This window comes from Equus asinus, unplaced genomic scaffold, assembly GCF_041296235.1.
Source record: "Equus asinus isolate D_3611 breed Donkey unplaced genomic scaffold, EquAss-T2T_v2 contig_816, whole genome shotgun sequence".
NCBI lineage: Eukaryota > Metazoa > Chordata > Mammalia > Perissodactyla > Equidae > Equus > Equus asinus.
In genome coordinates, this window is record NW_027225534.1 from 9,293,147 (window position 1) to 9,315,211 (window position 22,065).

General features: G+C 45.7%; 1 long non-coding RNA gene across 3 annotated transcripts; it reads left to right on the top strand.

The window, feature by feature from the left end:
• The first annotated feature begins 2,673 nt into the window (after positions 1 to 2,673).
• Positions 2,674 to 21,647, top strand: LOC123281552 (uncharacterized). Of its 3 annotated transcripts, XR_011501442.1 has the most exons (7): positions 2,674 to 3,007; positions 3,420 to 3,564; positions 5,357 to 5,439; positions 11,193 to 11,404; positions 11,571 to 11,761; positions 19,516 to 19,595; positions 21,387 to 21,647. It is a non-coding gene; the product is annotated as an uncharacterized lncRNA (long non-coding RNA). The 3 variants fall into 3 exon arrangements; XR_011501440.1 differs by lacking the exon at positions 3,420 to 3,564; XR_011501441.1 differs by lacking the exons at positions 3,420 to 3,564; positions 5,357 to 5,439.
• Positions 21,648 to 22,065: the final 418 nt, after the last annotated feature.

A 22,065-nucleotide genomic window follows, 5' to 3' on the forward strand; every position in this document is an offset into this window, starting at 1 on the left:
TAACCTTCTCCCAACTGCTCCATCTCAGGTTGCAGAAGAGTTCCTCATGGTCACCTGTACTCCAAGGGGTCTTATTTCAAAGAAAGTATGGGGGGAAGTAAGCTTTTATTTAAGAGGTTGCAGCAATTATTTTCGCAAATAATTCTCATAAAAATGTTAGGAGATGGGACCCAGCTTCCTCCCACCTGCCAGCCATGGAATAGGGAAGAAAGTATTAGACACTCAAGCTTCTCCATGGTCCAATCTTTAGCCTCCTCTCCAGCTTCATCTACCCTCATACTCTGTTTTACTTGATGCTTCAATACAGCAGCATCCTTACCGTGCTGTCACATATCACTGTACATTCAGTCATGTAGCTCACTGTCTAGTTCAACCTTCCTTCCCTTCCCTTGGCGAACTCTCACTCATTTCTCCACATTTCAGCTCAGCCACCATATACTTCAGGAAGTCTTGCTCAACAACCGAATTGAGAACTCCCAGAGGACACCTCCTCTGTGTTCCCCTATCCTACCCTCAGTGCTTACCTCGCCTCAACATTTCCCTTATTACGTGAGATTATCTCACACCAGAGATACAAGCAATATTATCTCCTTAAAACCTCACTCATACCACATCACTCTGGCCCATAAAGTGCTTCAAGAGGAATCCTATGGAAGGTAAGAGAACATATAGGCCCCATGCTCTGGCCTTTAAGGCCCTAAATGGCCTGGTCCCTGACCTTCTCTCCAAACTCCTCCTTTGTCCTTGCTTACTGTCATGCCACTGTCTGTTTTCAGATCCATCACCCTGCCAAACCCTCTCATGCCTTAAGACTTATTTCCTCAGCTCTTAGCACAGTTGTTCCTTTTTATTCTCCAGGGCTTTGTTTGAAAGTTGCCTTCTTACAGGCACCTTCCATCTCCACCTCTAGAACTGTCATCCTTTCCCATTGTTCCCTATTTCTTTTCTTCACTGCAACCACGGAATTTTATAATTAAGATATTTATTGACTTATTCATTTATTGTTTTCTTGTTATTTAATTCTCTAATTTAGTGGAAAACACACCCTCAACTCTTCATGCTCCTGGAAAGCGCAATCCAGACTTTTTAATCTGTATCCTTCCAGAGTGTTTGGTGCACTGTTACATCCTCAAATGTGCCAAGTAAATGAATGAGCAAGCAAAGTTCAGGAATGACACGAAGAGAGGGAATTACAAAATAGCAGAGATGTAAAGAAATTAAATATTAGTGTTAGTTTCCATAATAACTTGCATTGAGGGAACTCTGAGTGCTTTAAAAATATTAATTTACACTCTGTTCACAGGAAGAACTCATTATCTCTAACTTACGAGCAAAGAAAGTCAGCCAAATGAAGCGACTTTTCCAAAAGGAATATAATGCATTAAATAGGGAGCTTGGTCTAAACTCTGAATAGCTTTATTTTATACCCTGTCTTGTTCCCAAAGGATTTTCGATGGCTTTGAAAGACACAGACAGTTACACAATTTAGAGTGTTCACAAAAACAAAACAAGCCAGTTGCTCAGGAGAAGCACGATTATTCCTGGTACAAGGTCTGAAAGAAACTTCTTTCTTGGGTCCACACAAAGGGCATCAAACCACATCCTCAATCACATCCTCCAGGCAAGGAAGCAGTGGGGCTCACGGGGTTGTTTGCGGCACTCCTCAGTGTGGGCCGATGGCGCGGGGCCAAGGCTCAGATCCACAGAGCAATTCTCCAAGGAACCAGATCAAGACAGCCCAGGTGTGCAATTCTCTGATGGCCTGTCTTAATCCAAAAAGAACATCTGGAGATTCTGGAGGAATCATTTAACAGCACACTCTTCATACGCTGGGCTCCGTGAATTTTAATTTTCACCCAAAAACTTCTAATAAGTACTACCTAACAGTGAAATTGAAAGTGACAAGCATCTGGAACACGGTCAATGTTGTGTAACAATGAAGATTTCCATCTGATTTATCAGTCAGATGACCTGGGGAAGGGTATATTAGCTAAGGTGTAGGTTAAGCTGTTCTAACAAAGAGACCCCAAAATACAGTGAACTAGATAAAACCAAACTAACATTTTGGGCAAAAGCACTGGGAACTTCTGGTCCTGTTGCCTGTGTTAACTAGGCCAAGAGGCCCATGGTGGGTAAGGAGGTCCTGTGGACCCACTGAGTGGGGCCTCAGAGAAGGGGCTTAGGGGGTCACTTACCGGGCTTCTGCATTTCCTGTCTATAGTGTAGGAATTAGCTGTCTGCTGTGATGTTTCCTCCTTTTAATACTATGGCTGGGGCTGTTCTTCTATGAGGCATGACCAAAGTGTAGACTCCTCAGCCGGGAGTTCTCCACTGTGAGGGTTCCAGCAGCCCGACCAGATGGAGGGGATGGAGGAAAGGTGGCTTTGAAAATGCAAGTTCCACCTACCCGGGTCCCAGTATTTCCATTTTAGCCACTGAGATTTTATCAACCAGGGAGATTTTGCTGGGTTTCAAGCTGCCTCAGGAGCCCTCAGGAGCCGGCCTCAGGCGCCATTAATTAAACCCGCTTTAGCCCGGCAGCATGGCTGCAGGGTCAGAGTGTGGAGGACGCCGGGAGGAAGGGGAGGGTCATGAAGGAGGAAGGGGAGGGCCGTGAAGGAGCGCAGAGCGTGGTGGGCGTGGGGAGGGGCGGGGGAGGGGCGTGAGGGGAGGGGCTTGAAGGAGCGCAGAGCGTGATGTGATATGCGTGGCGACTGGCATGATGGAGGAAACGGTGGATACACCGGTGCTTTCCTAAGCGCTATAAGCAGCAGTGACTGTGACTCCTTTCAGCCCTCAGGCCATGGAGCATCCGGTCTGCTGCTGCAATTTGCGCTTGCCCTGAATCTTTGGGGTGGGGCTTTCAGCCTGGGTGAGGCGTGAAGGGGGCGTTCCTGACGCCACAGGCGTCCAAGTCTTATGGCAGGCACCACTGTCACGCTCAGACTTCTCAGGCTTCGTCTCAGGTTCGCCTGCTGTCTCTATGGGGCGGCTGTGGACTCTTCAGGTGGGTCGGACTCACTTTGGGGGGGTCAGAGCTGGGGTGGGGTGAGCACAGCTCAGCAGGCAGGGGATGAGGGGCAGGGTGGGGGATGGGGTAGAGGGTTCTGTGGCCATTTGGGGTCTCCTGGAGTGACCATATACAATTGAGAGGCTTCTGTTACCTGTTATCAGATGCATAGGACTAAACTAAATGATAACAGATGCTTGGAGGTCCCAGAGAAAATTGACAATGGAAGCCTCACTGTAGGTGGGGCAGGCTAGGGCCATCCTTCTGTATAAAAGTATCAGGGAACGTTGGGTTGTGTTTCTGGACCATCTGTCCTTCTACCTTGTAGTGAACACAGGGAATGTGTACAGATAAGAGACAGAGGCTGCACCTGCCGATCCGTGTTCTCTAAATCTGTTCCATTCTGCAGAATGGTCAGCATGGCTTCATTCAACTAACATACTTCTTACTTATGTGTATTGAGTGTTTGATGCAAAAGAAGTGCTTTGCAAATTAGCTCATTGGATCCGTCAACATTTGTAAGAGGTTGTTAAACCATTTCACAAAGGAGAAAGGTAAGGTTCCTATAGGGGAAATGTTTACACATAATCACAGTTATATGTCACAGGCAATTGATATTGCCTGCTATGTGATGAGTCTGTGATTCACTTTAAATTGGTGAGGAGAATCTAGTTATGTGTTCTTAAGTTGACAACCAATAAACTGTAGTAAACGCGCCAGTCTGTAAATGAGATTTACCATATTTTGGGGAAATGTCCAGTTTATTTCACATTGCACATCATGTGATATTCCTTTATAATGAAGCTAGTATGTATTAAGGCTGTGTACAGACTGTATATACGTTTGCGGTTATGCAAGAATAACACATGCCAGATCAGCACAGGGAAGCATTTGGCTAGAACCCCAAAGGACTTGAGCTTTCTATACCTACAGCCTCATTTCCCCAACTCTATCATGTCAACTTTCTGCCCCTGGACTCTGGTAGAGATGTCCCTGTCTGAACCAGAATGTCCACAATGTTTTAGGAATCAGCGACCTTCATGGATATGGTTCTGGGTTTCACCCAGGAAGAATAGGCCTTGGTGGGCGCATCCTGGCAAAAGCTACACAGAGATGTGATGCTGGAGAACATCATTCATCTTCTCTCTGTTGTTGAGTCTGTCAATAAGGATTTATTTACTCAACAAGTATCCAGAGAAGTTTCCACATATCATGCTCCCCTCAGCTCTCATTTTTATTCTTTCATAACACAACTACGAGTGGGTAATTCTGTTTATTGATTTAATGACATGTAGTTTGCCCCTTCACTAGAATATAGTCTTCTTGACCACAATTTTATGTCTTTGTTGCTGCTCTATTGCCAGCACCCAGAACAGTGCTGAAAACTCAATGGGGTTTTTTTTAATAACTAAAAAATAAGATTAAACAATTCCTAAGTAATTTTTCTGTTCTAAGCAGTAAGCCCAAAGTTTGAGGCCACAGTAGAAAAAAACACCAGGCAACATAAATTTAGGTTATTCTGGATTAACTAGAAACATTTAATTCCTCGTTTGTTGAAAACACTGGGAATCTTTACTCTGTGAGCTTGCTCGTGCACATCCACGAGTTCCTCAGTGCTTTTGGCTTGGTGTCACGGTGTTCCTCCTGCTCTGCTCAAGGACTTCCAAGGTTTTCTTCAATGCTCACTTAGTTGTTCATGCGATCCTGTCCTTGACTTGAGGAATATGTATGGTTCTTAAAACACAGTTCAAAATTCAAGTGGCTTTTTCCCATGAACAGGGTGGCAGCTCTGCAAATAAGACACAATTTCCCATTGGAGCAAGGAGAGGAGTTGTGGAGGGAAGAAAGGGGATTCCCACAAGGCCTGAGGCTGGCTAAGCTCTAGGCATGTGTGTTCACTATGAGGAGAAGCCTAGTCAGTGAGGGATCAGGACCTTGGTAATGCCGACTACAGATTTCCTTAAGTCCATGGTCTTTTCAGGAAAGTATGGGAATCCAGTGGGGGAAAAATCCTCAATGTTGTCAATATTCCTAGCATTTATCAATGTCTTTTATTCATAGTTTATGTCCTCATTGGATTGAAAGTTTCATATTGTGAACTTTGCCCTCATCCCTTCCCCTTGATGATTTCTTCTCTCATAACCTTACCAAAATCTGTCTTAGTTTTCTCTTCAATCTTGAAAACATTTTGTAATTGACAGTGCCCTAAAACATGTTTCTAGACATTAGTGCATTGCTCCATTTCACATTCTTGCCCTGTGTAAGGGTCAATATTTGCCTTGCATGCCGTACAACACTTTGGTTCCCTAATGCCTCTTGAGAAATTTATTTTTTAATTGACTTTAGGCAGGAGAAGTAACCTTTAAAACCAAGAAATGGTACCTATACCAAATATCTGCAGGAAGGAGCCATCTAACTGCACAGTGATGGTAAGTTTCTTGGGTTGAACCCTGGTCCCCTACATTAGAGGCCTGGGAATTGGATGATTACTAGTAAAGCACAATAACAGGACTATAATTTGAGATGGGAGTAAGTGCCATCCCAGCGGAAAGTTTTGCATAATTTTAATTTAGGAAGGATATTGACCTGAGCTCAGAGCTATAACCTGAGTTCTTATAAAAGGACAATTGTATAAACATGGCTCAAATATCTAGTCTATGAAACACAATGAAGTTACAAAATTAACCAACTGTACAGTTGAGGTGTTATAAAGAAGAAATCTCTGGGCTGGTCCAGTGGCACAACAGTTAAGTTCACACGTTCCACTTCAGTGGCCCAGGCTTCACGAGTTTGGATCCCCAGTGCAGACATGGGACCACTTGGCAGGCCATTCTATGGCAGACGTCCCACATACAAAATAGAGGAAGACGGACACAGATATTAGCTCAAGGCCAGTCTTCCTTAGCAAAAAGAGGATTGGCAGCAGATGTTAGCTCAGGGCTAATCTTCCTTAAAAAAAAAAAAAAAGAAGAAATCTCAATGCATGCAAGAGAGTAACACACCGTGCATATGTAACTTACATGAGGAAGGTTTTTAACCAGGAACTATGACTGACTGATTAGCCTAGAATTCATACATAGAGAAAAGAACAAATGAACGTCTGTGGGCAGTCTTTTAAGTGCCTCTTAGCTCCTCCAATAAGCAGAAATCTCACATTGGGGAAGAACCCATTGAACAGAACTAGTGTGAGATGTTTTCACTCACAGGTTCACAGTGACTTAACATATGTGAAGTCACGTGGGCCCAGGAGGCCCACCTCTGTAAGCTGTTGGACCAACTGAGGCAGCAAAGCCATGAGGAAGCACTGAAGTTTCACCTGGAAAATACCCAAGATATTCTCCAGAACATGAAATACTGGTAGGCAGGCCAGATTCAAAAAGACAGAAGGGGATGGCCTGAAATCCATAATTAAGATCAGATGAAGCCTGCTTAGGAGCCCAGGGGTGTGCCCAGGAAGTTCAAGATGAAAATCTTGCCTCTAACTTTGGAGAATGTTGTGGACTTTGCTGCTCTGTTCTCAGCCAACTCAGAAGGTTCCAGGGAGGATTTTGATCAGAATAGCTTATGGAGGGAGGTTTCAAGGTCATGTAATTTAAACAAGTGCAGTCAAAGAGATGGCTGTAAGTGAGGAAAGCAGGGCTCCTGGAGTGGTGAGAGTCACTAGGACAGATGGGAGAGATGGGGGGCTGGGGAGGGTGTGGGTGCACCAATGATGCACTCCTCGGGTCCCCAAGATGCCAGATGTCTGGGAAGCAGCTGCCACCATGGCCTTTACCACTGCAGCCACCGCCAGTGCCGTTTCCCCAACCACCAAGAACACCACCACAGTAGGCTGGACAGGGAAGTAAGAAGTAGGTTCCAAATTCACCACTGTGGTCTCAAATCTGGACCTGGGAATGTTGTGATTGGGTCTGATAGGAGTCGTTGGGCAAGAGGAATTACCCTGAGGCAGGGGCATGAAGATCCCTGAACTCCTCTCCAAGTGTCATTTGTTGTATTTGAATCTGTTGAGCTGAGGTGGATTCCTGCCCCAGAGGTGACCAGAGTCAGCCCAATCCACATGCCACACCACAGGGGGCGCCAACCGACCCAATGCATTCCAGGAGGCTGTGGGACACCACCCCCGCTGCTGGTGCCCTTGCACTGGCTGCTGCCACGTTCATCATCCTCCCTCGGGAGCCCGGCCTGGGCTGGGGGGGGCCCAAATGTGGAAGGGCTGAGACACAGTTTGGGCACACTAGCTTCCTGGAAGCCTCCTGCTCCAACCAGGCTGATGACAACTGCCAGGGTACTTTCAGGTCTCAGGGCCCTTTTCCCCATGCTAGACCCCAGACAGAGACTCATCCCAGGAAGCTGGAATGGCTGGCCTCCTTCAGACAAAGCAGGCTCCTCCAGAGGATACACCTCTCCCTGTGCCCTGCCACAGTGCACCCAGAGAGATGGCCAGGGCAAGGCCTGTCTTGGACCTTAGTCATGGATTTCTCTCAAGAGTAGAGCTCTGGGCAGCAGGAGGGCATGGCTTTAGTGACTCCAGAGTGAAGGGAGGTGCCTGCCCCTGGAAGGGCAGGCCTGCCAATTTCCCCACTATTTCCGCAGGGGGCGTGGCATGCCTAATGTGGCCAAACTCCTTTGGCTAGCATTCCTGAGCCCTGTTGACTTGTCAAACATTTACTGCTCCCTGTGTTGAAAAGCTCCTTCCTGATGGGAGGCCTTGTTCTGTCAAACAATAAAGGAGGCACCGGATGACCAGCATGCAGGAGGGATAGCCTTGCCCTGCCCCCTGGCTCCTGATGGGCAAAGAGGGGCAGAAAGCTATTTTCAAAGGATGGGAGTGGGACCTGAGCAGAAGGGGAGACGGGGATGTGAGACACAGTTGTAGAAGTTGGGAATCCCAGTTCACCAGCAGCTGCACCCGGCCACCACCAGTGGGCTCCCCCACACTTTCAGTGCCACAAGGACCTGTCCCTCAGCAAGCCCAAGGGCCTTTCTGAGGCCAGTCACCTTTGCTGTGCATGCGTAGATAGAAAGAAGGGTTTTCCCTCCATGGAGTGGGGCTTCCAGAGTGCTAACAGTCAATAAGACCCATGGGATTTGTCAGTCAGTTGGGGAGGGGCGGGTGCACCCACCATCCTCTCTTCATTTCCCTGAGATCCTAGATCTGGTGAGAGTCGCTTGAGATTTCCATGAAATTAGTGGAGTTCTCACTGTGTTGTAGGCGATCTTGTTGAGGTAATGGCTGGCCTCTGTGATATCAGGTCTCGGTGAGGTCAGAGGGGGGTCTCTATAATGTCACTAGAGGTCTCTTGGAGGTCATGGGAGTTCTTTGTGTGTTCAGGGAGTTCTCTGTGAAATCAGGAGACCTCAGTTTGAGGGAAGAGGGGTTCACTATGAGGTCAGTGGAGGTCTCTGGGTGGTCAGACAAGTCTCTGTGTGGGCATGGGATGTCTCTGTGTGGTCAAGGGGAGTGTCTAAAGTGTCAGGGGATGTCTCTGTTAGGTCAGCTGAGATCTCTGTCTGTCAGTGAGGACAGAAGGGGCCTCTATGACGTCAGAGGTGGTCTCTGTGAGGTCACGGTGTTACCAAAATCAAAGTGGTTTGAATGCTTGCGAGTTAAGTTGGCATGAGCACACTAAAGCTATTTGGGAACATAAACCTTCCCTCATTTGTTTGTCTTCCACCCCTTGACTATTGGGGACCACTGAGAACGCTGTGTAGTAGCTTCCCTCACTTCATCTGTAGTAAGTTCACAGAAGGTGTCAGTTCACACGAGAGCAGTGTGGAAATTAATGGTAACTAGAGAAGCTCTCCTGATGGAGTGGCCATTTTTGCAGCTGCAGCTGCCACGTTATGTCCTTTGAAGGGCTTTACCATGGATCCCAGCTACTTTCTTGGAGACCTGTACCACTTCTAACAGTTTAAGCATCTCTGGCCCATGTTTAACGTCCATGATTCACTCTGGAGACCTCTGTGGCTGGAGGTCACTTCTGGGCAAGCATGGCTTAAAGACCCATTGGAATCAAGGAGAAGGGCAGCAGAGTTTAAGATATGACAGGATATTAAAGAAATCTGAAGGGAATCTGGCATCATATCTTGATAATGAAGTATTCTATTTCGGGATAGCCAGAGGCCTCATCAGTCACTGGTAGACTAGAGAATTGATGTAGGAGTCCAAACCCTCATAGGTAGGTCCATAGCCAATTTTTTTGCTTTCTTGAATAACAAGCAGATGGCAGCTACTGCTCTGAAGCTTGGGGGCTAAACTTTAACCAGTGTGTCCATCTTGCCCCATTCAAAAGCGTCTGTTTATGATCGCAAGTTTATCAGAGAGGCTGATAGCCATGCATCCAATGTAAAGAATCCAAAGAAGAAAGAACAGAGCCATTCCTTTAGACACATCGTATTCCTTCCTGGTCAAGAAGCTGAACATACTTAACTCACGTCTGACTCTATCCTCCTGGGGATAGAATCACACCCCGCAGGATTACCCTTCTCCCCGCCCCCATTTTCCATGCCAATTGCAAGTTCGGGTCGTGACCTGTGCTCCTGACAAAGTGGCCGCGAGACCGCAGGTTCCCACCACCCCCTCCTTGGGTTTGAGGGCTCTGATAGAGCGGCTCACACAACTCGGGAGAACCTCTCCCTTCTGAACAGCCACAGGGAAGAGGGGCATAGAGCAAAACATGTGTGGCAGGGAGGAGGAGCTCCCGGGGCCTCTCTGGGTGTGCCACTCTCCCCGAACCTCCACGTGTTCGCCAACGCAGCAGCTGTCTGAGCACCGTTCTTTCGCAGTCTGACGGAGACTCCATCGCCTGGGCATAGTCGATTGCGGTCATTGGCCGTTGGCTACTCAGCGCAACCTTCAACCCCTCTTGCCCCCCCCCCCGTCCCCAGGGGTGGGGACGGGGACAGGGACGGGGACGGGCCTGAAACTTCCAAGGCAAGAATCGAATCACACAGTTGGTTTCCCTGGCACCCAGCCCCCACGCTTAGGGCTTCTCCAACACTCACCTCGTTAACACCAGTTCAGGTGGCGTTGAAAGGGGCTTGTTAGGCATAACACCAGACAAACCACTTCGCCTTTCTGGCTCTGGACTCGTTTCAGGAACTGAGCCCTAAAGTAATTCTCCTAACCAAAGATGCGCCATGTGGCTCTCGTATGGGCAATCCCAGGACTTTTAGGCGCTCGCTGCCAGAAACCAAGGGAAGACATTTACTGTTATAGCCCCAGGAGCGCACAGCATTGAGAGCACTAAGGTCTCGAGCAAAGCTAGATTCCCCTGTTCTGAAAACTTCCTGATTCCGGGAAAGCTTCCTCTTTCTGGCTTCTGGCTTCAAGGGGCATATGTTTCACCCGGGGCCAGCCACCTACCTGCTTCCGTTTTACCTTTCCTGGCGTGGCACCGGCTGCTCACTCCACCTGTCCTTGGGCCCATAGTTCCGAGTTAGCCCTGCTTGAATCATGTAGGGGAATCTCTCGCTTCTCAGGGGCTGCTGTATCCTGCAAGAGGGCCATCAGCTCACCTCCCCCACTTTTTGGTGCTTGGAGCTTGGTTTTCTCCTGTTCCCAGCCTGTGGAGGCCCCTAACTCACAGAGCTCGTCCCTCCCTAGAAGGGGGTGGGGAACGGGGCATTCTGGTACACACAGTGAGGAATCCTTCAGCAGTTTGGACCCTGTTTCACAGGTCCAGGGCTCCAGAAATCTTCTGGTCTCTCCCTTTCCTGAGACCTCCTTCAGTTCACACTTTCCTTCAGAAAGCTTTCCCTTGTGGGCATTCCACACCAAGAACACGGCTCCACTAGGGAGCAAAGATTCAGCCTGCTCTCCTCCTTCCTGCCGAGGTCACCGGGCCCTCCCGGAGCCAACAGGGGGAGGGGGCTGTCCTTCAGCCCCATCACGTCTCATCTGTGGTCAAGGGAAACTGCCACGGCTCGGTCTTCTTCGATCCCTTCCCTCCCTGGTGACGGTTCGGACAATCCTGCCACCAACGCCCTTCCTCTTGGCAGTCCGCACACCGATTAGCCCCCGACATTGCAGGTGGCCTCCTGGCCCCTCGGTGGGGGCTGGGGTTACTCACCCATGGCATATGTCCCCTCTCCCTCAGGTTACCTTGAGGAGACTGGCGGGCCACAGCGAGCAAGGCAGCCTGCCTTTTCCTCTTCTTGTCTTCCTTTGCATCCTCAGCTTCAAGCCGGTTATGGAGCACCCTCCGTGCAGCCACTCGTAGCTGTGCAGGACTGGTAGCAGGATGGATCGCCAACTTTTGGAGTTTCCCACGGGTGTCTGGAGCACTTCTGAGATCTGAAATACGGATTCAGGATCACTGTACTGCCCCGGGCCTCCAGGTCCCAGTTTGTGTATCACCTGAGGCAGTCCTGCGGCCTCTGGAACAAAATGTGTGTGTGTGTGGCGGGGAGGGGGGGCGGGGAGGGGCGGTGTGGCTTTCCCCAGGGCCCCATTGGACCTGTCTGAATTTAGGCCATTTAATGGGTGGCCGGCTTACTCTTTTCATGGCTTTCAGAAGCAGACCCCGAAAATATCCTCCCTTTCCTCCATCCCCAGGATCATTGGGATTCCACCCTGCCTCGCTCTCTGGCACAGCCTGTCCACCATGCCTGTGGATGTCCGATCCTGGGTCATCTGCCTTACCCGCTTGTTCCCTGGCTTTGAACGGAACGGACGACTTTGCCTCAGGCATGCTAACCTTCTCCTACAGAAGCCCACAATTCGTATGGGGCAAGAATTCATATGGAGTGAGTATAATAATATTGCTAATAAAGTTATTTTTATTATTAATAGCTAACAATTATATAGTGCTTCCTATATTCCAGGCAATCTTCTAAGTGCACTCTAAATATTAACTCTTTGAATCCTTGAAAATCCCCCATGAGGTAGGTATTATTTCTTTCAAATGAGGAAACTGAGGCACCAGAGAGAGGCTAAAACCAATATGTAACTGATAAATGAATTCATCGATAAGGCTGAGTAAAATGCAGGCTCTCTGTCTTCGGAGTCTTGGCTCTTGATACTCTATACCTGTGCTCCTGCAAGTCCTATGAAACTCAGAAGCTTGTATGATGGTGGTGAGGCACAGAGGCTTTAAGCAAACTGCTGAGTTCCACAGCTGACTCCACCCTTGGCTTGGTACTGAAAACAGTCCTGGATTTGAGAAGCTCAGTATCTACTGCCCTCTCCTCTAGGACCCAGTAGAGGTGGGGGATACAGATGCAAATATGGGGAGGCTTTTAAGTTCTAGGGGCAGGTTGTATCCAAAGAAGCTCAGGGCCTGCAGGTAACTTCTCCTCTCCAGTTTAGCACCTCCCCTACCCCTTCAGCCCCCGTCCATGCAGAAAGGCAGCATGAGCCTGGAATCACACAGGCCTCGATGGAAATCCTGGCTCTGAAATGCACTGGCTTTGGGTAACAACTTAGGCTTCATGATCAAGAAGGTAAAATCAGAGGAAGATGGTGCTGTTGAATGAGCATCCCAGCAGCTGAGTTAAACGGTAACCAAAATGACTGCCTGACTCAGGGGCATAAGGCTTTAATGCACACACACTTCACATGTCCCAGGCACAGGCTAGACATTCTACACGGCTCATCCCTTTTCATACTCCCAATAGCCCCGGGAGTTGTGTTGTTCTATACCCACGTCACAGGTGAATAAACTGAGGTTCAGAGACCTTAAGTAAGTTGTCCCAAAAGTTGGGCTGCTTTGAATCCTTGTTACCATTACGGGCTTAATTGTATCCTCCCAAAATTTATATGTTGAAGCCCTAACACTTAGCACCTCGGAAGGTGATTGTATTTGGAGACAAGGACTTTAATGTGGTGATTAAGTTACATGAGGCCATTAAGGTGGAGCCCTAATCCTGTCTGACTGGGGTTCTTGTAAGAGGAGGAAATTTGGAATCACAGGGAGACATCAGGAATGCGCTCACACAGAGGGAAGAACATGTTAGCACAGTGAGAAAGTGGCCATCCACAGGTCCCCTACTATCAGCACATAATCAGGAAGGGCAAAGAGGTTTTCTGGTGCCATTTTGTCCCGAGGCTTTATCTCATATTTCGTAACTCCTAGCAGCTCTGAAAAATAAATGTTATGAATGTGGAAATATCAATGGATCTGGGACTTTGTTGTTGCATTATTGTCATTTCTTGGAGGATCAGAAGATGTCATAAGCATAAGCCTGTCTCTCCTAAGAAGGCCTGGAAAGAAATTACAGAAAGTGTAGAAGGCAGGAGCTACTTCTACTATAGCTCATTTCCAGATTCGGGCTAATATCAGATCTTCATTGGATTATTAATGTTTCTTGAGAGTGCTGCTTCATCAAATTTCTCTTCCCTGCCTGGGCCTTCAGCAGCTGATACGGTCATCAGCTGTCTAGCTTGTGGCCCTGCATATCTATGCCTTACCTATTCATATGTCCAAAGTGACATGAAGCTCAGGAGGCCGTATTTTCTGATTTATGGTATGATTTTTGGAAAAGTTTTATGAGGTATAAACAAAGCAAACTAGTTAAAAATCTAACACTCATTTTTATTTGAAGAGAATAAAATCATATGCCATTAGAACTCCTCTGGAAAACCCAGGGCATATATCTCACAACTTGCTTGACTTTTTTTTTTTAAAGATTTTATTTTTTCCTTGTCTCCCCAAAGCCCCCCGGTACATATTCTTAGTTGTGGGTCCTTCCAGTTGTGGCATGTGGGATGCCGCCTCAATGTGGCTGGATGAGCGGCGCCATGTCCACGCCCAGGATCCAAACTGATGAACCACTGGGCCACTTGCAGCGGAGCATGCTAACTTAACCACTCAGCCACGGGGCTGGCCCCCTTGCTTGACTTTTGATAGGCAAGAAGGAGATAGAAATTCTTACCAGTGGCTATCTGGTTGCTAGAAACAGAAACTTCCTTTTGTTAACATAAGCAAAACAAATATCTTTAAAGGCTATGGAATGACATATAAAATTGAGGGAAAATAGAACTTCAGGAAGCACCAGAACCAAAGAATAATGAGAGATACAGAGACGGAGACAGAGAGTGGGGGGGAAGGGAAGAAGGGAGGGAAGGATGGGTGGAGAAAGTGATAGAGTTAATTAAACAAGGTGGCCACAGCATAGGCTAAGGGAGGGGATGGGAGATTGACAGTAGTCCGTGATCCCAGAGAAGAATGTATTTATATACAAATGGAGGAAGGATACTGGACAAGCAAGTATAAGTGATTTTCACTAACAAAGCATTCCTAAAGTACTCATAAGCATTACATGACTCCCTGATTGTCTCATGCACAAGTATTGCTCAGTGAAATTCCTGCTTGGGGACTTCACCAAATGTCATCTATTTACACTCAACACCCATTTCCATCCCCTTGTACATTCTTTCTTGTGTTTCAGTACTTCCCATATTTGAGAGGGCTAAAAAGAACGTTTCCAAAACTCCCTTGATGCCACGGTTCTAGAATTGATTTAAGTTCCATCAATGTAATGCAGTTGCATGAGATTTGAAAGGCAGAAGGGGTAGTGAAGGGCAGCAGGGACATTTCGTGTATTTATTTTCCTGCATTAGTAGCAACTCCAGGCCCTGGCAGGCATCAGTTTTTCCCGTGGCCAAAAGGCACTTTGCACTGCCTACTCACCAACCTCATGGTCAGGGGCATGGAGACATCAGTCAGAATTTCCTGCAGTTCCCCCATCCCTGGTCTACATCTGCTGAGGCCTGACCCTGAGCCTGAGTCTAGCAGCAGACACCAAACTCCATTCTACTAGCCCTTGAAATAATTCTGTGGACGTCTAATTTCCTATAGTAAAGCCCTTTCTAGTGGAGATACTTAAAGTAGTTTCTGTTTCCTGCATTCACCCTGAATGATACAAGTATCAAAAAGCTCCTTCAGTATCAATTTAATTTCCAGCTTTATTGCACATTCTTTCAGTGCAATGATATGGTTCACCCATCTTATGGCTCCTTTCCTTGCACAGATGACAGAGTTTTCTTGAGTAATTGAGCAGAGCTTCCTCTGACTTGCCTACAGGTGAGTTCAGTTATTTTGTTCCTTGAGACCACTCCCATTTCCCAGAACTATTGTGGACTATGCTGCTTAGCTTCAGTGGTTTCCTTGTTGTGTTTCATCTCATTACTCCCAGAAATGTACACTAGGAGTGATGATTGCCTTGATGGCTGTTCTTTTAGGCAAGTTGGATCATAAAAGGCATACTTCTCCAAATATTATTATATCATGAAGCATTCTCTGGTGATAGCCCTTTGATAGGTACACTTATAGAAGAAGTTAGAGTTGGTATTATGCATTAGAATTTCAGTCACATAGTCCCTTGGATCTAGGAATCCCAAAGCTAGGGACTTATGTTACTGATATCTCACAAAAAATCCTCTCAGATTTACATATAAGTTTAGTGCAGGAATTGTTTTTGGTAAGTGTTTTTAAAAACGAAAACAGCAAAACGATCCTTCAGGGACCATTTAATTGAATTACAGTATATTCAATTGATAAAAGTATTCAGCTGTAAAATAACATGGTTGGCCCAATACAGGAAGATTTCCAAGATGTAATATTGAGTGAAATGGTAAGGATGAATTGCGCAAAATATTTAGCATTTAGCAAGTTTTAAGTATGACAGGTGAGAAAATATGCATTGGTGTCAACTACACATGAACTGTTCACTAATTCCCCTTGGGATCAAAATACAAGGTTCTGAGAGTTTAGAGTGGCGGGGTGGTATATCATTTTGTGTTTCAGTGGAGAAAGAGAAACATTACCAGGTATTTCAAACAGAGGGAATTTACAACAGGGGATTGTTGGTTGGCTTTGCCAGGATTGGACGACTGAGAATGAGGGTATTCATTTCCTAAGGCTGCTGTAGCAAATTACCACAAACTTGGAGACTTAAAATAATAAGCATGAATGAAAAAAGAGAATGAAATATACAAAAAGAAGTGTATATGAGACATATAGGAAATGCTGACAATACCCAGTACACATGTAATCAACGTTTCAGAAGGACAGGAGGAAGAGAATGGAGCTAAAGCAATATCTGAAACAATTATGGCTGAGAAATTTCCAAAAGTCATAGAAGACTTCAAGCCACAGATCCAAGAAATGCTATGAATTCTCATGAAGACAAATACAAAACATTTAGATCCCACCAAACATGGTATGGTCTAAGGTCTAAAGGGGTATTTCACAATAAGGAAGTGTGGGCCCAACTTTGCATCTCTTCATTGTGGGGCCTGTGAGTGAGGGAGAGGAAGAAGCAGCAATCATGGAGCAGGGCTATAGCGTGGCTGCTGATGGGGGATAATTAGGAGGGAATGAAGGTAGCCTCAGAGGCTCATTGATCCCCTCAAACATTGCTTGAAGACCTGTAACTCAAGATTTGGCAGAAAAATGGCTAAGAGTTTGCCTTCCCTTTTATCAAGGAAAAAAATACCTATAGTAAGTCTTACTTACAACTACTTATACAAAGGGACAGAAAACCCAACTCAGTGGGTATAGACAATGAAGATATTTTGTTTTATGTAAGTGCAAAGTCTGGCAGCAGCAAGCCTTACAGGTGTGGGTTTATCTAACCATTCAGGTGTCAAAATCAAGGATCTGCTTTCATTCTGGCTCTCTGTTCTGCTTTACTTGGTGTTGGCATAATCTCTAGGCTCTACGTGGTAGTCCTCCAACTTCTCCAGGTGGGCACTCCTCTGCAATAGCAAAATAGCCATGGCAGCTATGTCATCATATCTGTACAGCTCCCTCTTTTGGTAGGTCCTTCTAGGAAGGAGAGAACCTTACTAGCTAAGAAATTATAGCAGATGTCTCCTCTCACCTCTGAGGCTCAGATTGAGTCTTATGCCCATCTTTGAACCAAGATCGTGATTGAGATACCACGTTAGTCTTCAACTAAGCAGAGACCAGGTTTAGAGTTGGAATTGGGGGTTAATACTACCAAACCACAGCACTGGCATGGGGGAAGAGTGGTCTCCACAAAGAAAAATATAGTTTCTAACAGTAGAAGTGGGTAATCACCAGAGGAGGAACAAATGCTGGAAGCCAAAACAAACAAACAAACAAACAAAAAATCAACTCAAATCACATGGCATGACACTTGACCCACTTCTCTTCCCTTTCCCTCCTGGGTTAGCTCGGCTCTCTTCTCAGCTGTTGCTTGAATGCACCAAACACCCCGCCCTTGAGGCCTTTGCTCTCCCCAGAGCTTTATCCTGGTATGCTCTTTCCTCAGACATTTGCTTGGCTTTCTCCCTTGTTTTTCTATTCACGGCTCTATTTAAATGTCGCCTCAGAGAGGCCTTTGGTGAATTCCCTATCAAAAATAGCAACTGCATTTCAATCTACCCCCATAATTGGCTTTGGTTGTGTTTATAGCATTTATCACTATTTGACATTATTTTATGTCTCTCTTTGCCCTCACCACTGGAACACACTCTCCCTGAGAATATTCCCTCGTGCTCATTGTTGTATCATGGTGCCTAAAACAGTGCCCAGCATGTAGTAAGCATTAAACAAATGTTTGTTGAATGAATGAATGAGTTAGAATCCAAGACCTAACCCCACTTCTGTAATCTTAAGCAGGGAACTGAAGCCTTTACTGCCTCTGTTACCTTATCTGTCAAATGGAGATGCTTTCTACCACAGAGCATTATTCTTCAAGTAAGAAAATGTGTGGGAAATGTCTGGCATGTACAGATCTTTGATATATATTATTCTCACACACACACACACACACACATATATATATATTCTCACAAAGCTTCATTCAGTGGACCCAATGAGGCCAGAATCCTTTATTTAAATCAGTTGTTATCGACCCTGGTGTCACTTTAGGATTACCGAGGGAATTCTTCACAAGTGCTGAGCTTGGTTCTCACCCTGAGTCTCTTATTTAATTGGCCTGGTGTGATGCCCAATCATTGGCAATTTTTAAAGCTCCCCAGCGGGGTCTAATATGCAGCCAGTGCTCAAGACCACTAGTTTCTAGTCATTGGTGGGCTGATGGCAGGGCTGGATGTGTAACCATCAGACTCATGGAAGCATTGTAAAACCTGGCCCTTCCAACACCTGGAAATCTCTAGAAGCCAGCTTGGCTTATTTTCTCCAGTACAAACCTTCAACTGGCAGACTACACAGATGATCCTTCCCACTGTGTTAGAAAGAAAAAACACCAGCTCTGCCTCAGATTTCTCAAATGATTTTTACATGTGCAAACCATGACCCGTTTCCACGCTTGTAGATGTTAGGGGGGAGAAAGGGAAGCTTAAAGGAGACCAGGGAGACTAGTGTGTATTTTCTCCTAAAGAAACTTTTAAAAGTGCAGAGGAACTGGCCTGGGACAGGGTCTAGGATCTAGATCTTATACTAACAGGGATGATGCATGTGAACAGTGCCCAGGACAATTCCTGGCCCATCGTAATTAGTGTTCAATTAAGCAAACTAGACTTGCCTAAGGTGTTATGATAATAACGACACAACGACAAACAATGAATCCTTTTTCTGAGCATCTTCCCTGTGTTAAGTATTTTAGGTAGGTAATTTTTTATCTCTACAACATTACGGTAAATCACTGGTTTTCTCCCCTTTCACAACTGGCAAAATTAGGATCTGAAAGCTTGCAGCTGGGAGAGGGAAGACTCAAGATTAGCATTCAGGGCTGACACCAAAGTTCATCTTCCTGCCTGTATACTCTATACTGTTTCTAGAATCCCCTTAACTCTCAAACTCTATGACTCGGAGCAAGTTGGACCTTTTTCACCTGCAGTAAACAGAAGGCTTTTCCTTCACTTAAAATAATGTAAGTAGTGATAAATGCTAGGAATACAACCGAAGCCAATTGTGGGGGTACTGGGTTAGAGATGCTGTTCAAACCTCATCCCATTCAGACCCTCTGACTATTGATAGGAGAGGGAAAGTGGAAGAGAGAGGTTTTGCCTGATCTTTGAGGCATACACCTGTGTGGAGAGAGGGGGCAGAAATGCCTGGTTTTCTGTTAAGAGGTAGGGCCATGGGAGGAAGCTGCTGCCCACTCCTCAAACTGTGCAAGTCCTCCTGATTCAGGGCAGTTCTACAGGCTCTTGTCTCTGCTTATCTGGAACTCTCTGCTCCTTGTGAACACCCACCATCACCTTTGCCTGGAAATTCCTATTCACCCTTTGGATCCACAGTTTAAGCGTCACTTCCTCCAAGAAGCCTCCTCTGGTTCTCCACCACTCCCACCCCTACAGTAAAACAAAATATTTTCACATCTTCTTTTGTTGTGTTTATGGCAGTTTGTAATTACATAATAATTTTGAGTAATTGTTTAGCGCCTACCTCCCCTTTGTCAGCTCCATCAGGGCAGGAACCAGATCTTTCTGATCTACCTCCATATCCCCATCGCCTAACACAGTGCCAAACACATAGAAGGGCCTCAACATTTTATTTGCCTGGCTGTAAGTGTTACAATGAAGAGACCAAACTTAACCCTTCCATTTTTTCTTTCTTTCTCAGGAAACAGAGGAAAGGGAACCTCTGCCACTCCACTTCAGCCTGACACTCCTGAGATGCCTCAAGGCACAACTAAACAAATGGTATGCACCTGGGTATGTGGAGCTTGAGGAAGAGCTTCACTTATCTTTCACCTTCTATTCTCTGATGCTGGGTAGGGTCCTCCTTTCTGGTTTTTTTTTTTTTCTGGTGTTGTTCATTTATTTTTTTAATGATTGGCCCTGAGCTAATATCTGTTGCCAATTTTTTGTTCTTCTTCTCCCAAAATTCCCCTAGCACATGGTTTTATATTCTAGTTGTAGGTCCTTCTGCTTCTGCTATGTGGATGCTGCTTCAGCATGGCTTGATGACATCCATTCCCAGGATCTGAACTGGTGAAGCCCTGGGCTGCTGAAGCAGAGCATGTGAACTTAACAATTCGGCCACGGGGCTAACCCCCCCTTCTTGGTTTTTGGTTTCCACCCACCACCGTGATGTCAGACTCTCTTTGACTTTGAGAGTCTCCTCTGGCAGAGAAGGGAGGTAGAAACCTCTTCAAGTGTGGGGTGGTTCCTGCCTTAGCTGATATCGCTGCAGAAACCTCTCTCCACAACCTGGTCATGGGCTTGGCACCTGCCGCAAGAAATTGGACCTGTAGCATGTGCAACGGTTCTGAAGCCTGTGACCAATCCTCCCACTGCCATCAAAATAAAGGGTGGTTCTGAGACCTATTTCAACATTTTTTTTTAAAGATTTTATTTTTTTCCTTTTTCTCCCCAAAGCCCCCCGGTACATAGTTGTATATTTTACTCATGAGTGCTTCTAGATGTGGCATGTGGGATGCTGCCTCAGCAAGGTTTGTTGAGCAGTGCCATGTCTGCACCCAGGATTCAAACCAACGAAACACTGGGCCACCTGCAGCGGAGCGCACGAACTTAACCACTTGACCACAGGGCCAGCCCCCTATTTCAACATCTTAAATTCAGCTTCCAGAGACTGAGGGCGACCTTTCCCCAGACACCACATTTTAAAATGTAGTGGGCTCTTTGATTTTGCAAACAAAATCTGGTAAGCAGTTAAATTACATTTTAATATTCCCAGCACTTAGCCAGGAAAAGATGCACACAGAATTGAAAAGCATCCTGAGTTTTTCTGTCATTTTTATTTAAATGCCCAGATTAGACCATAATTCATCTCAAAATGGCAGGAGGCCTCTTCATGCACTTCACACTTCAAAATGTCTTAGAAAATCATGTCAATTTTGGCAAGCCTCTTGCCATGCCAGAAACAACAGCAAATGCTTTTCTCCTTGAGTACCATCTATTGTGAATCAGATTATAAAAAAAATACACCTTGCTCTTTTATTTTGACTCTGTTTTGAGGATTTTATGGCATCTCTGCAGTAATTGATTTGTGTCACATTCCTGCATAAGTAGCATTCATTGTCCCACTTTTTAGAAGGGGGAATTGAAGCAGAGGTGTGGTAAAGCAACTTTCTTATGATCCTGGAGAAACTCACTCATTCATTCACTTGTTCTTTCAGTAACCATGTCTTGAGAACCAGCTATGCCCTGGTCACTAACCAGACCTTGAGGATACATAAGTGACTATCTCACAGGCCAGTCTCCAGATCTCTGGTAGAAGAGAGAGTCATTCTAATAAATGATTACAACATTCCACAATAAGTGCTGAGGTGGATAAAGGGGCCACAAAGAATCGCCCCTCAGCCAGCTTGTCTGTAAGAGAAGGCTTCCCACAAGAAGTGAAATATGAGTCAAATCTTGAAGGATGAGTAGGACCCCAACCATCCAAGGCCTGAGTGGCAAGAAGGGCTTTTACAGCAGAGGGAGCAGCATGCACAAGGCACAAAACAGCTTCGTGTTTTCTGGTTTTAGGTGGTTGGAGAAAAAGATGTATATGTGGGATTGAAAGAAGATAGACAAGAACGAGAACGAGAACAGTCTTACATGCCAATCACGGGACGTGGACTTCCTCCTGACACAGTGGGACGAAAACAGTATAGAGTGTGTTAGTTAGTACTCACTCACTTACTTAGTTCAGCCTAATTCAGGTTCATACAAATTCCCCCTTTCCCTGTCTTTAGTGGTCAAAGAGAGTGTTGATCTATCTGAAGAAATATAAAATTATTAAAATCACTTTTTCAGATCCAAGGACCTCTTTGAACTGTCTAAAGTCATCCTGCATGCAAATGTGCATTTGCCTGGGTAGATTATCTAAAGCCTTCGTTGGATTTCTCAAGTGATCTAAAGCTCTAAAAAGTATAAGAATCACTACTCTGTTTATTTTATGAAAACTTTCAGCCCTTCCCAAAGTTGATTTTATCCAAGTAGAATTCTTTTATATTAATCTCTTGAAATTTACTGGTTGCTTGTTATCCATGTGGGTACCATATCATGTACCATTCTATTATTTCAAACAAAACAATTCTTCACATTTCCCAGCAGCAGGTTAATCCATGTTTGTTAACCAACTAAAACTGGACTTCTAATCTCAATTACTATTCTTTAGACCTATGGGATTTTCATACTTTCTATGTGAGAAGTTTGAGACAGA